The 15,657-nt window shown below is 38.1% G+C and overlaps 1 protein-coding gene across 2 annotated transcripts in view; it reads left to right on the top strand.

Moving 5' to 3' along the window:
- Positions 1-15,657, top strand: part of Sphkap (SPHK1 interactor, AKAP domain containing) — a 127,128-nt gene that overhangs the window by 73,410 nt on the left and 38,061 nt on the right. The gene's annotated exons all lie outside the window — the stretch shown is intronic.

Genomic DNA, 15,657 nt, shown 5'->3' with positions numbered 1-15,657 from the left:
CTGTCCCCTCCTAAAACTACTTAAAGTAATACAATTACTTGCATTGTGTAAAACAACAAGTGAATGGAACAATTGGTGGGAAACATCCAGTTTCCAGAGAATAAAAACCAAGCAGACTGTAACAGAGCTAAGAATGCTAAATCCTAAGGCTTTAGAGGAGGAATGCCAAGTCGGCTCACACCCCAAATCCAGGAAGTTACTGGTAATTGCAAACCTCTATCAGATAGGCAGGGCCTGGAAATGGAAATGGGGTATTGATGGAGTCTTTGGAAGGAGTTCAGATGCTAATCTCTCTTTCTTAGTCTACATAAGAGGCCACCACTTCATCTAGAGCTCTTTGCTCTCTGCTGCACCCCCATCACCCACAGAGTAGCTGGCCCATAATAGGCAGTTGACTACTAGGTTTTTTAAAATAAATAAATGTAATTACAGGTTTATTCCATAGTGACACTAAACCAGGCTCCAGAGAAAGATGAGAAAATTAAAGTGCTGAAAAATGAGTTTAAATGTGAGATTCAATACTATACCTCCCAAATCCAAGGAAAATAGAAGCCAAACTTTTAATATGAACACATCAAGCAATAAGTTGGAGAATTCCCATCTGGAAAAACTGATTGCAGTAGTGCCTCATTATAACTGAATGTTCATATGCTTCCAAATTAATATGCTGAGGCCCTAAGGTGAGTCACTGTGTCACTCCCAATGTGTGTTGGGATAGAGGGCCTGTGAAGAGGTAACAAAGCTTAAATGTGGTTGAGGTTGGGGCCTTAATCCTTCAGGGATGGTTCTCTCATAAGAGGAAGAGACAGAAGAACTTTCTTTCCTTCATGTGAAGACACAGGGAAAAGGTAGCTGTCCACAAGTCAGGATGAGAGTCCTTAAGAGGAATCAAATCCACAATCCCTTAATCTAGGACATCTAGCCTCCAGAACAATGAGAAAATAAATTCCTGTTGTTTATTCCATCTAGCCTATGATATTTTTGTTATAGCAGCTTGAGCACACTAAGGTACTATACATACTGATGGTAAGAAGTGTCCCAAGATTATGACTGCATCTCAGCCCTCCAGAGAAATCCATTAGTTAACAAGCACCCCTTGGAGATGTCCAATTTGTTCAACCCTTCTAAATACAAATGTGTAACAAAGTAAAGAGAGTCAAAAAATCTCAAATATAAAAGATAATAATAAAACAGACAAGCAAATCTGGAAAAAAAAAATAGAAAGAGACAGGAAACAAAAGTAATTCTTATCACAAATGAATAAATACCTTGAGTGTTTATTATTAGAGAAATAAGAAAAGCAGTATATCCATGAAATAAAAACAGAACTTATTCTTTTAAGCAATGATTTAAAAAGGGGAATGGAAATTAAAATCATAAGGACCCAAATATACTAATTCAGTCAAAGCTGGAAGATGAAGTCAAGGGAGATCTGTCCTCCAGAAAGTAAAACAAAAATTCAAAGAAAAAAATAATATTAAAGTCCAAAGACTTTATATTTTATATACAATATAAATATTATATATTATTCATACATATATATTCATGTCATAATATATATATTATATAATACATATAATAAAAAAGCCCAAAGAAATCCAAAATCTAATCTAACTTCTAGAAGAAATGGTAGAGCTAAAACAGAAAGTGGAGGGGTGCTATGGTTTAGATATGAGGTGTCCCTAAAAGACAGGGATGTTTAGGTGAGTGGTTGGATGACAACAGCTGTAACCCCATCAGTTCCTTCTAGTTTGAAAGGATAACTGGCTGGTGACAAAAGGTAGGTGGGGAATGTCTGGAAGAAGTGGGTCACTGGGGCCATGCTCTGGGAGCATTCTTTCTTCCTGTGGCTCCCCCTTTCTTGCTTTCTGGGCTGCCATGCAGGGAGCAGCACTTTTCCACTATGTTCTCCTGCCACCTTGTTCTGCCTCACGTTGGGCCCCGAGCAACGAGACAGCTGGTGATGGACTAAGCCTCTGAAACTGTGGGCCAATTAAGCCTTCCGTCCTCTGAGGTGCTCTTGTCAATTATTTGGGTCCCAGTGATGTAAAGTTGACTAACATGGATCTGCAGGTTTTTCGAGAAAATGGTCATGGAAGCCATTTACTCAGGAGGCCTTGGAGGGCTCTGTGGGTACCACGTGTTTTCACTATCTTGTCAGCAACTCATTCCACGTTGTCTCTATTGAGAGTCATCTTATTTCTAGTCTGTTTCAGCAAATAACTAAACTAGTTCAGTCCTTTGAACTATAAGGAAGAGCAGGAACCACAACCACCTGCTAATCTCATCAAAATATGCCAGCACCTTGCTCAGGAAGCATACAGTCTGCCTTCCAATGTTCTCCAAAAGAATAAAGGAATGAGCAGTGAAAGCAAATGAATGAATGAATGAGTGCAGAACTGTAGGAAAGGGCATGTATTCATCAGTTATCTGGAATTTAGTTTCCTTACAGATAGGGAACTGAACCAGATGATTTTAAAGCCACGTTCTCTAAAATTCTGTGAATTAAAATTAAAATACCAGAAACACATTGACAGACATATCCTCATAACTGACTTTGATAGTTATTCAACTTTTGTTTATTTTCTTATTCATATACTCACGGTAAGATATTTGAAACCCAAGATGGTTTTAAGTTGTATTCTGCCTTTCTTTCAAGTGGGAAAGAGTCAGCTGTCAACAGCCTGGGGATAATGATGAGGTTTGGGAGCAAACTTTGCTCAAGCAGTGCTGTCTCTCTCTTTGCACAGGGAGAGGATTCTGTTAGAGACTTCTGAAGACTACAAATAGATAGTGCACAGAATCCTCCAGTTGCAACTGAAATTTTAAATCTCTGACAGAAATATATAATGCTACAAATAATTCTTTCCTCCTCCCCCTCTTCCTTCTTGTCCTCCTCCTGCTCCTCCTCCCTCCTCCTCCTCCTCCTCCTTCTTCTCCTCCTCCCCTCCTCCTCCTCCTCCTCCTCCCCCTCCTCCTCCTCCTCCTCCTCCTCCTCCTCCTCCCCCTCCTCCTCCTCCTCCTCCTCCTCCTCCTTCTTCTCCTCCTCCCCTCCTCCTCCTCCTCCTCCTCCCCCTCCCCCCCTCCTCCTCCTCCTCCTCCTCCTCCTCCTCCTCCTCCTCCTCCTCTTTTTCCCTTCCCTTCCCTTCCCTTCCCTTCCCCCCCCCACACACACACCTTTCCCTCTCCCTATTTTTTTCTTCCATAAATGCTGAATCCAAATTGATGGATGCTCAGTGAGGAAAGTCAGAAACTTAAAAAGGAATGCCAAAAACCCAGTTTCCTGCCCTGTGGCTGTCAGTAATTTTTAGTAACTTTAGAGATAATAGTGTTTAACAAACATCTGAATTGCCTGTCTATTTTGAATATTTGATTCTGCAACTGGGGTTTAACTGCCAAGATTTATCTGCCGTACCTTACCAACAACTGAAGTAACTCAAACTACCTCCCACATCACGAAGGTCAGTTTTTCCAAGAGTCATTACCTTAAATGAATAAAGTTCAAGGGAGTAAATAAAATGGACAAAAATAGCTTAAATCAGAATGCACATTACTTTTACCAACAGAGAGCAAAAACATTAATAACAGTGCCCATCTTATATCATATCGTTTTAAGAATATTTTTTAATTGTACATGAACACAATAACTTTATTTTGTTTATTTTTTATGTGGTGCTGAGGATCAAACCCAATGCCTCACATGATTACAGCACACCTTTTGAAATAGGTTTTTTTTAAAAAACTAAATTATTTTAAAATATTTAATGGATAAAGAATAGCATGTGTTCAGAGTCTATGGTGTGATGATTTGATACCTGCAAATGACTACAAATTAATTAACACACTCTTCACCACCTATAGTCACTGTGTGTGTGCATTTGCATGTGTGTTAGTTGAAGAGACTTAAAATCTGCTCCTTTATCAAAATTCAAGTAGATAATATGCTCCGATTGATGATAATCACCATGCTGTATATTAGGTCCCTAGAACATGCTCATCTTACACCTGGATGTCTGTAGGCTTTGGCCAGCATATCCCCATTCCCGACCCCCAGCTCTTCATAACCCCTAACCTATTCTTTATTTCTACAAGTTATTTTTAGGTCCCATATATAAGTGAGATCCTCTGGTATTTATTTGTCTTTCTGGTTCTGGCTTATTTCACTTAGCACACTGTCTTCCAAGCTCTGTTTTAGTGATTACTTAGAATCATTGTCAAAGGAAACAAATACAAAAGACATTTTAATCCTATTCTCTATGATATATGTCCCTCTCATGCTTTGTTTGGCCTTGACTTTTTCTAATTGTTTTATCTATTTACTTATTATGTGGGAAATATAGACCTCAAAATTCCACTTTTCAAAGACTTGAATTTAATGGTCATTTATTGGAAAAGTGAGTTACTTCTCAGTATCTGCCAGTCTTTTAGAACATTTAAATTAATGAATCTCTAAGCAACCTATGAATCTATTCTACAGGGACAAACATTTGTATTCAGGCCTTGGACTAAAATCTTTGACAGACGTAAACAGGCCAAACACAGTGGTTCTTAGCAATCCTAGGAAACAGGATTGAGAACCACTTTCAAAGCCCTTTACCAATATAGACAGAAATCTGGATAGTTCTGTCCAAATAAAGAAGTACCTAGCATCTATGATTGAGGGCTGAATCCTCTATCACCACTTCCCTGTGCAGAGTGGTTCAAGATGTGCATTAGTGGTTGCCACTGAGTTCTACTCTGCATACAATTTAGCTGTACTAAGGCATTTCAGCAATGCTTCATCTGAAGAAGCTCAGTGTGGGCTCCAGGAGACCTGAGGTTTTTGAAGAGGCAGTGTCTGTTATTAGTAGTTTAGTTGTCAAAAATGTGAGAGGTGCAAGTGAGAGATCAAGTTCAGATAAATTATTTATTATTTATAATGAGTCTTTCTAATCATTTATTCACAGTGATTAAAAGTATTTAAATTGCCTTGTATCTCTAGTCATGATTTACTTAATGACATGGATATGTTCTGAGAAATGTGCCTTTGGGCAATACTGTCACTGTGCAAACATCACGGAGTGTGTTTGTATGAACATAGATGGTATAGCCTACTATATACCTAAGCTATATAGTATGTGTGCACATGCGTGTGTGTGTGTATACAACATTATATATGTGTTATATATAATTATACATAAACATATTTTATACATATATATGCATATATATATGGTATGGCTTATTGCTTTTAGTGTAATGATGACAAAACAACATGAGATAAAGTCAAGCACATTTTAAAATGATGAAATCAAGAGACAGTAAATATGACATGCATGAGGCTATTGCTGGGTGCAGTGTGGCTTGCTGTTTTAGAGTAAACATTTTTATAAATAGAATAAGTACACACTAAAAAATGATACATAGATAAACCAGTAATATAGTCATTTATCATCACCAAGTATGATGTCCTGCACATAATCATATGTGCTATGCTTTTATATGATTAACAGTTAAGTAAGTTTATTTACATCAGCATCACCATGAACATGTAATTCATTGCAGTATGTCAATATTACCATATCAATAGTCAATAGGAATTTTTGAGCTTCATTATAATCTTCTGAGACCACCATAATCTATGTGGTCTCTCATTGACCAAAACATCACAATGTGACACAGCCTAAATAATTGAGCTACTCTAAGTGTCTATATTTTTAAAAAATTTCTCTGTGCAAATGTATATGGCTTCAAGAAGAGAAAAAAGATAATTGCTGAAGGTTATCTTATTACTGAAAAGATGAAAAAGCAATTACCTATAATGAAGGATTACTTGAATGTTAAAAACATGAAATTCTACAAAAATCTAAAAATGTATCATATTTATGTTCAATAAATATGTCTATAGCATTGATTTTCCATAGTCAAAGATATAATTGCCTTTTCACACCTGAGGATGAACAATGTACCCTCAATTATTTTTAATGCAATTTATTTTTGTGGTACTGGAGATCAAAACTAGGGCTTTGTACATGCTACACGAGCACTGACCCAATGAGCTACACCTACAACCCCCTCAACTATTTTTTAAAAGTTTAGAACAGAGCCAAACCATTTATACTTTCACACACTGTGCTGAGAAATTGAAGTTATGCATTGGATTCAGGAGGCTGATTTGCACAGAAGAGCTGTTATAACTCTGATTCAAGATTGTTTTTCTTAATAATAGGGGCTCTATTGGCTCAGGTCCATAAGTTCTCTCAAAAACCATGTTTATATTTAGGAATTAATAAATAATGATTCAGCAATGGTTGGTGTTTTAACATATCTACAATTTTGTTGAAAATTGTAATTTTGGTACTTCCATAGACATAGTTGGATGCCAATTTCATGTCCCTTATAATCACCCACTAGTTTTATAACTCTTGATAATAGCAAAAAACATAATAACACTGTGGTGCATTTGGGTGAATTAAATTATAAATGCCTCCAGGAGCAAGAGGGAAAGCATTTCCTAATTAAGTGTTCCATAGCCCTGAAAAACAAGTTAAAAGTCTGTACATGTATGTATGTCTTAAAGGTTTAGACAAAAGCAAAGTATGTTTTTTGTCGGGAAATAATGCTTATAAAATTAAACTGAAATAAATATTCCAAGTAAATAGAGTTACAGTTATATAAAAGGTAGTTACCACAAGAAGACAAATTTTAGTTGTTTTCCATTCTCATAAATAGCTAGTCTTTATAAATATACCATCTCAAATTTAGATTAAACCTTACAAAATTGCCACTTTTATATGAAAGAAATTGTAGAGCAGCAATATTCAATAATTCATGCTCACAGACTACAGTCCATAAATCAATAAAATGTCATCCAATTCTGTGTGGCAACAAGCCCATGGAAAAGGGAGACCAAACAATGCTTTTCTCCATTTTGTGTTTCATTTCATCTGCACAGAAATTGAGCAAAGCAAGTACTTCGTTATCCCCACTGTGGCTTGTCAAGATGTCACAATCCATAGCTGGTGGAGCTTAGGTTTGAAGCTGGGCAGCTACAGCCATCTTCTGTCACCTGTACACTCTCCTGCTTCAGGGGAAGAGAACATTCTCGCCATTGAGGCATGGTTTTCCCCTGAGAATCCTCAAGAGTTAGTATGAACACCTCAATCACAGTTCCTGGGCTTAGATGAAACTTAGGAACTTCTCACATTCTGGACCCAGAATGAGCTCTCTACCCTGAAAACATAGGATTCTTTCTGAAGATCTGAAAATGAGTTAGTTGTTCACCTACTTCTCCAGTTTTGTTTTCTTAGTTCTTTGGTCATATTGTTCACTAAGAAAACACGGGGGATCTGGGTTATTCCTGGCTTTGGTGACCCAGGAGCAGCCTCTCTCCCTCTATCACTCTTTCTTCAAAGCACATTTGCTCAGATGCCCTAGAGTTGCAGCTTTGAACTAAAGGTATACAAAGGAAAAGTAAAGGCTTATTTATTTTTTTAAAGGCGGTTAAGGATGAAGAATTTTGAGAAGTCTAGAACCATTTTTTTTTTTTTTTAGCTGGGGAATGGTTAAGAATTGTAGGTGTTGGTCTTGAATGTTCCTGGATCAGCAAAAACAGCATCGCACCTCCCACCTCCTGAGGCCATACCAATCTGTCAGCAATGTGACTCCTCTCACATACACCCTCATGCTCCATACACACTAGTGCATGCACCCAAGAAAGGGTGATTCTGATTAAACTTCCTGGTGATTCCAGAGGCTTCCTGCAGCCTATCTTTATCTCAATGGGCAAAGTGGAAGTTTGAGTAACCACCTTGATCAAAAAGTACCTTGCTGCAGAATAGGAGACCCCTCACCATCATCCTCAGTGCCTATAATAATTCATCTACGCAGTCTGCTTTTCTTTGCACTGTCCCAGGGTATGACTGTTGGAAATTCAGAAATTTATCAAACTTATTTTATATCAGTAGTCTAAATAACTTCCAGGAGGAAAAATGTAAACAAAGTGGAGCCAAGTCTAGCATACTTTTTTTCTTTTATTTAGAAAGTAAAACTTCTAGATAAGTCCAGTTCCAAGGGAAATATGACTCAACCCTTCCCCCATCATTCTTGGTGTCACTTTTTCTTAAGACCACGCCTTCCAGTGGGAGAGGATCACAAGAGCAAGGTTGCATCACCAGGAGGATGGGAGGTGACAGAATTGCTCAAGGATCATTTTATCTCAAGATTTCCAAATCCTCACTCATCAGGGAAGATTTTGAAAAACAAAAACAAAACAAAACAAAACAAAATTCCTAAGAAACAACCAAACATCTACAAATGGTTAGGTAAGCAAAATGCAGTATACCCATACAATGAAATAATATTTTGCAAAAAACAGTGATGGAATTGTTAAGACTCACTATGATGCAGATAAACTTAAGAAACATTATGTGTTTCTTATTCATTCATATTCAATTTCCAGAACAGGCAAACCTATAGAGATATAAAGAACTATGGGAGTTGTCCAGGGCTGGGTAGAGGGTGTCTGAGGGGGAAATAGAGAGTGTCTATAATGCACATGGTTTCTTTGGAGAATGAAGAATATGCTAAATGCTGTTGAATTACTCACTTTACTTGGCTATGCTATATAGTATGTAAATTATGTCTCAATAAAGCTTTTATCTTTTAAAATAAATAATAACAGTAACTAATATCCTCAGGCTCTAAACTAAGAGGCTGCAACTGAGCAGTGCTGGTGTGGAGCCTGGGAATATGTAAATGCAGAGCTTGGCCCAGCGCGCTCTGCTGTGCCATCCCCATGGGTTTGGTTCCGACAGTCAGCAAGCCAGGAGAAGCAGACCCAAAGTTTCCAGTCTTCAGATCCCAAGCATGACTCCTTCTGGAAGCAAGCCAGGACATGATGCTGAGCCCTGCTAATGTCCTTGTTTCTTTGTTTTCTCTTTCTCTTCTCTCTCATACTACCAGCTCTTCAATTTTCACTTCCATTATTCTCCTTCCCCTTTCAGGTAATCAGCATGCTCCTAAGGGGTACTAATTACATTAAGATTCCTGACTGGTAGAAGGTGACTAGTTACTCAGTTTCTAGAGCTCATCTGACAACTGACAAGCCACTGGGCTTGACTATGGTCTCTTTGCCACAACAGCCCAGGAGCCAAGAGCAGAGCCAGTGATGGCAGCCCTTCCTGGCCAGTACCCTAGACCCCTACCCCCACCCACATTCATTTACTATACAAGTTACCCCACGCCGAGACTATGCCTTCCTTAGGGATGTTACAATTTCAAGGAGTGCAGACCTGACTTCTTATGAACAAGTATTTCAAGAACCCTGATTTAACTCCCTGAAAGCCCTCACAGGTTAAAATGATGTTGATCCCAGAATCTAGAATCTTCCTTAAACTTAGAGAAAAATTCCTTCATGATCCGTGCAGAGTTAGTATGGGAGAGTGAGGTAGGGAATTTCATCAAGATCAATATAAATCTGATCTGCATGCATAGATGTGGCACAGTGGAACCTGGCATGGAGTGTATCCACAGGACACCAACTTAAATTAACAAACTGACTAAATGGATTGAGGGATTCTAGAGTGGAGCTGGGGCAGGATGAATTACAGCAGACTGTGTTCCAGGCCTTTGTGATTATGTCAGGGTCGATCCTGATGTTGTGTATGACTAAAAGGGATTTTTTAAAAATTTTAAGCTAGCAATAAAATTGGCTTCCTGTATGGTTAATATAAAAAATCTTTCATCTTTTAGAAAATTTTAGATCTTTCACAAACTGCTTGAAAATTGCCCCCAAAACAGCATTTCAAATATATTTTTTAAAAGATATTGACAATAAATTCTTTTTATAGTCTCAAGAGTAAACGCCACTTTATATTTCATCTTGGTGAAACTGTTGCAATTATTTCAAAGTAATAACTGGATACAAATGCAGTATTTTCTCCAGTGGTCAAATGTGTTCCAGAATGTCTGCCAGCATGATGATACCAACATTGATACAAAATTGCCATTTTAGTATCATCAGCTTAAAGTACTAATCAGAGAAAATATGATATTCTTCAGAAGATAATTTTGGTCCATGGTCCTGAATCTAGCAGAAGTCTTTGGTTGAGGGAAGAAAGCAGGCAATTTTTTTCCTTGGAAGCTTTGTTGATCAGCATTTTGATGCCATCAAATTAAGAGATCTTGTCATATCTCACATGGCCAGATGGCTCATTGTTAGAAGCTGAAAAAAGGAACTGGCATTCTTCTAAGATAAGCCATAAGTATCTATTTGGTCATATTCAACATTGAAATGGCTAGATTTTAAAGGCAATTTGACATCCTGCTTTTGATTAACATTTGCTAAGCAGGATCTCCATAAGAATGATTTCCTTGATGGCTTTGGCTGACTTCAAGAGAGACAGAAAGATTGCCAACAGAGGAAGTCAGAATATCACTTTGGGGCTGAAAACTCTGCCGCCATCTAACCTCTCACATAGTGATTGGTCCTTAGTTCAAACAAAGCACAAAGACATTTCTCCACTACTGCATTTGATCATCTGAATTAACTAAAATGTTGACTAAAGTCAACATACAGAATCTTAAAACTGTCCTTGCAGTTTCTGGGTTACAGTTTTATAGGTTCCATGCACAGAATTCTCTTTAACTCCTAGGACCATAATGCAGAATCTCCCAGGTGTAATATTTTAGTCAGACACAGCACTCACTCCAGTTCCTCCACAAAACTCTACTTGGGTTTCCTGTTACCAAAAGTTCTCATTACAACCTCCTGCAATAACCCCTTGAGCACAGAGCAGACTCACTCAGGATTTATAACCCACAAGTCTCTCTCCATTCTTATCGCTCAGGAAACATATCAGAAAATTATTCCTTTCATTATTTCACTATTCCCTCTTTCATTCACCTTCTTTAAGTCTGCTGAAGTGTGGCCAGAGTCTTCACTGTGTAAGAGGAAAGGCATTCTGCTCATCAGCATGCTGACAATCATCACCAGCTTTGGGGGAAAGGTCGGGGAGAGTAAATTCAATTCAAAAGTCAGACTTTTTTTTATCCCATAAAATATTACTGTTTTGTGCAGACTTAATTTGTAAACACAGTCACTACACAAAAGTCACTATGAATTACAATCCACTTACAGTGATTTTACTTCATCCTCTTTTACTAGATTTTAAATGTCAGCTTCTTTCTCACATGAATCTTTCACCAAAATATGTTTTATGAACTAATAAATTTTTACAGCAAATTTCTATTTTAAAAAATGCTTACAAGAACACCATTTTTAAAAGGAAGTTATAAATAAATCACTGAGATTGCTTGAGTAAATAATCCACAATACTAAAGAGATTAAACTGTATATTGCCTGTAGACATTCAAAGTTTTGTTTTACATAAAGAACTTCGGGGCATTTTATCAGATTATGTAGAAGTCAAAATCACAAGTGGCATCATTTTCTTAGTGATATTTATTCCTACATTGTTTCATTTTAAAACCATAAGAACAGAAAAGTGGCATTAGTGAAGGCTGAAGGCAGACAGACCATGTTGAAGAAAAAAGGTAATTCTGTAAACACATTATGAGTACCCGTCCAGATGGAGGTGAACAGCCAACACAGCAGTTACACCTGGTGTCTCTGCCATACAGCCCCAGCCTCTCCAGAACAGAATTCTCTCCAACCCCTAGACCACAATTCACAATTTTCCAAGTGTCAATACTTGAGTAAGACATGACACTCACCCCAGTTCCTCTATGATTCATTCCTGTTACCAAAAACTTCCATTACAACCTCCTGCAATAACCCATCAAGCAGAGAGCAGACTCAGGGTTTGTAACTGACAGGTCTCTCTCGATTCTTGTTGCTCAGGAAGCATATCATGAAATTGTTCTTTTCGCTATTTCATTAATCCTTCTTTCATTCACCTTTAAAAAGTCTGCTGAATTATCGCCTAGTCCTCACTGTGGAAGAGGAAAGGCATTCTGCTCACCACCTTTGTTTGGGGAGCTAGGCCGCATGTCTTGCTCTGGATTTCCCTGCTTCTTTCCCTTCTTCCTCCTCTCCTGCTTAATCTAGATCCTCTTACCAGGTCACTGTTCACAGGTCCTAATGGTGGCAAAATCATCCATTCAGTGTCCATGCAGTATCAACTCATGGCTTTCAAATTGTCCCCTCTGACTTCAAATCTCACCTCAAAACCTGCCTTCTCTGGGATAGCATTTGTGATTAACCCAGCTCTCTGGATGTCTTCCTCCAGTATATGCAACCTGTCACCCTGCCACACTGCCTAAGGGTCTTTATTTTAGGAATATGTCCTGCTTCTAGACAAATCATAACCCTAAGAGCAAGAACAATCCCTTGAATTGATTATTTTCTGAGCACCCTGCAAAAACACCATACACCTGCAGGAGGCAGAACACAGTCCCCTCATCAAAACCTCCTAAACCAGGCCCACCACTCCCAGCTCTTCTAGACCGAGGCTTGTCTGACCCTCTCCACTTGGAGCACAGCATGAGTGGATGACTAAACCTCAGTGAAACAGCCCAAGGTCATAGAGTGGAAACTTGTCAAGAGCAATGCAATCATGTGGACCATCCCACCAAGAAGAGGATTTAGTGTAAAACTGTCAAAGCTCAAATTTGAGGATGCTTTGGCCTCTCCCAAGACCCTGGAATGGGGCCGAACACTGTATTCACATGGTTCTTTATGCAAATTTTTTCAAAAGTCATGTTTTAGGCACAATTATCTCTTTTCATCCAGACTCCTATCATATCTTATTGTCCCTCATTGGATTGACCTTGAGCATTTGTGGGATCTGGCTTCAGGGAAATTTATTGGGGTTGTGTTGACCTGAAGTATATTTATGTGGCTTAGAGTCACTCTCATATACATTTAAGTGATTGCTAGCCTTCTGCATGTGGGAAAGGTTTTCAGGAATATTCCTACCCCAGAGAGTGGCAATTCAACCAGACATTGCAACAGAAATGCGGTCAGGTCAGAGATCAAGTCATGTGAATATGCCCTACAGTTCCCAACATCAGAACTCTATAGGAGTGGAAAGAAAACCACTCTCTACCTTGTATGTTTGCTCCAGTAGCTAGTCTATGTAAAATTCTTCCAGCCATTAGACATGCAAAATTTAAGTACATGACTGGATTCTCATTGACACTTACTCAACCCAAATTTCTCTACTAGAAAACAATTTATTTGGTATTGCAGCAGTGAAATTTGTAAGTGCACCATGCATTTGTTTTTCTTCCATGGAAATAACACAAAAGAAAATTAATCTAAATACTTACATTTGCAGAGTACAAAACTATAACTATATTGCAAACAGTAAGTGTGCCTGTAAGAACTCATATAAGACAGGCACATTGGCACATGCCTCTAATCCCAGTGACTCAGGAGGCTGAGACAGAAGGAATATAAAATTCCAGGCCAGCCTCACCAACTTAGTGAAACTCTGCCTCAAACAATTAAAGGTGGGCGGGTGGGGTAGGGGTCGAGGCTGGGGGAGGCTGGGGATGTAGCTCAATGATGAAGCACCCCAGGGTTCATCCCCAGTACTTAAAAAAAAGTAACTTGTACGTGAAAGAAATTATAATTCCACACTAAATTTGATATTAAGCTGAAAATGTTTAAGATTGTCAATAAAAAAATTTGTAGCTGAAAAAAGCTCAATCAGCCATAATGGAGAAAGACTGAATTATCCTTCTATTCATCCTAGATAAAATTATATTATAAAACTGTCACCATATGAAGAGATGAACAAAGAGAATGCAGCCTAAAATCTCAGGGGAAAGCATTGAGCAGTTAATTAGTTAAAATATCATTTTTTTTTCTGAAAATTTCAGTGTTGTTAGCATTAGCCTTTCCAAATTTGAATTCATTTTTAGATATAATTAGAATTTTGTTACCCCTTTTCTAAAAGAAGTTTTTTTTTCAAAATTGTACATATATCAGACCTTAAAAAAAATCTGCATCTTCTTCTACTACACAGAGATAGAAAGACACACACTCTAGGTAAAACCAGGTTTTGTCTGCATTTGGTTATGTTTCTATCTTGGCAAAGCTAAAATTGTGAAGGATTTCCTTCAGATGTAGGCAGAATCTCATTTTTAGCCTAGAAGGACTCAAAAGAGAATTAATCCTTGGAAGAGGGAAGACAATATTGGAGGGCAGATGAAGCACTATTACAGATGCCTGTGATTGATGTCTGGTCTCTGCTTCACCCTCTCCCACCATGATGCAGGATATAAAGGGTTGTAGGATGCCCAGGAGCAAGGTAATGGGCTTTCTTTAAGGTGAATGGCAAATTTTCTATCAATTCAGAAACTGCAGCCCTGGCTACATGTTATTAAAAGTCCCTGAGCACTAATGGATATTGACCCAGCTTTCCAAAAGCAAAGTTGCAATTATTGTATGAATTTTCTCAAGCTGCCTGAGATCGTGAACTACTTCTGAGCTCCATCTATTATTTATGCTTCCATTTGTGCTGTCTGCAAAGGGACTCATGCCCATTTCCTTCCTATTTTCCATCCTATTGTCCCAGAGCAGAACCTCTGAACAAGCATGTAGGCAACATTCCAAGCCCCTCTCCCTCCCCAGTGCTCATTAAGTTACCTCAATCCCTAGGACACTGTGTCCCAGGGATGCAGGATCTTGTGAGCCTATGACACTGAAGGAAATCTCCAGTGTTTGGGAGTTCAGCAGCAGTGATCTTTATACTTTAGCAACATGTTTTAGTTCTAAGTGACTTTTCCAAAAGCTTTCAATTATGTTTTTATGTTAATCTCAAAAATAGATGCACTCTAATAAAACCATGACACCAAACAACCAATTGCAGATATTAGTAGGCATCTAATAAATTCAAATAGTGAAATTAAATGTCTTGATGATTAATTTTCTCGGTTGTGTATGGGAAAATTAACTGGTTAACAATAAAATATATTTATATATATATTATATGGTGATTTTTGGCAAAATATAAAACCTCATTCACGTTATTTTATTTAACATGAGTCTTCCAAGTTCCTATATCTGACACTGCCCTTTCTCAAGGCATCTGTTTCAGTCAGATTCTTTGGTTTCCTGAGAGTGTGTTGTACTTTCTCACCTCCAGGCATTACTCCTGCTTTCTAACCTACTAAGGACACCTGCCCCATCCCACGCCCAACAAAAGCCTTTTATCTTTCAAGAACATAGTTCATTTCCTTGCTCAAGTTTTCTTCTCTTCAACACCATCTGAATATTCATAGTAGTTTTCTACCTATGAAATGATTTTGGAATTTAAATCATAGGAATTATTTTATCAGTTGAAATTATTTAATATTGTACCTACTGTTTTTAAGCTAACTTATTCACTCTTTGATCTAAGATGACCAGAAATAAGAAGCAGCTAATTCCAGATTAAATCAGTTAAAATGAACTAAAATACTAAAGCAGAAAGAGATCTGCTTATCACAATTGTATTGAAAGTGGGTGGAAGAAAGAAACAAGAAGAGAACACAGGGAAATGGAGAGAAGGGTTCATCAGAGTTGTGGACAAGGGCTCGGAGCATTACACGTCCTTTTATCTGTTGCATGAGATTCAAAAACAGAGCTGAAGATTGTGTGAGGACTCTTCAGACTCTAATGCAAGCAGGCATTTTGACTGTGTTTGGGCCATGGAAGGAAGAGGGCAT

The sequence above is a fragment of the Urocitellus parryii genome, chromosome 1, assembly GCF_045843805.1.
Source record: "Urocitellus parryii isolate mUroPar1 chromosome 1, mUroPar1.hap1, whole genome shotgun sequence".
In the NCBI taxonomy this organism is placed as follows: Eukaryota; Metazoa; Chordata; class Mammalia; order Rodentia; family Sciuridae; genus Urocitellus; species Urocitellus parryii.
This window is presented reverse-complemented; position numbering and strand designations above follow the sequence as displayed.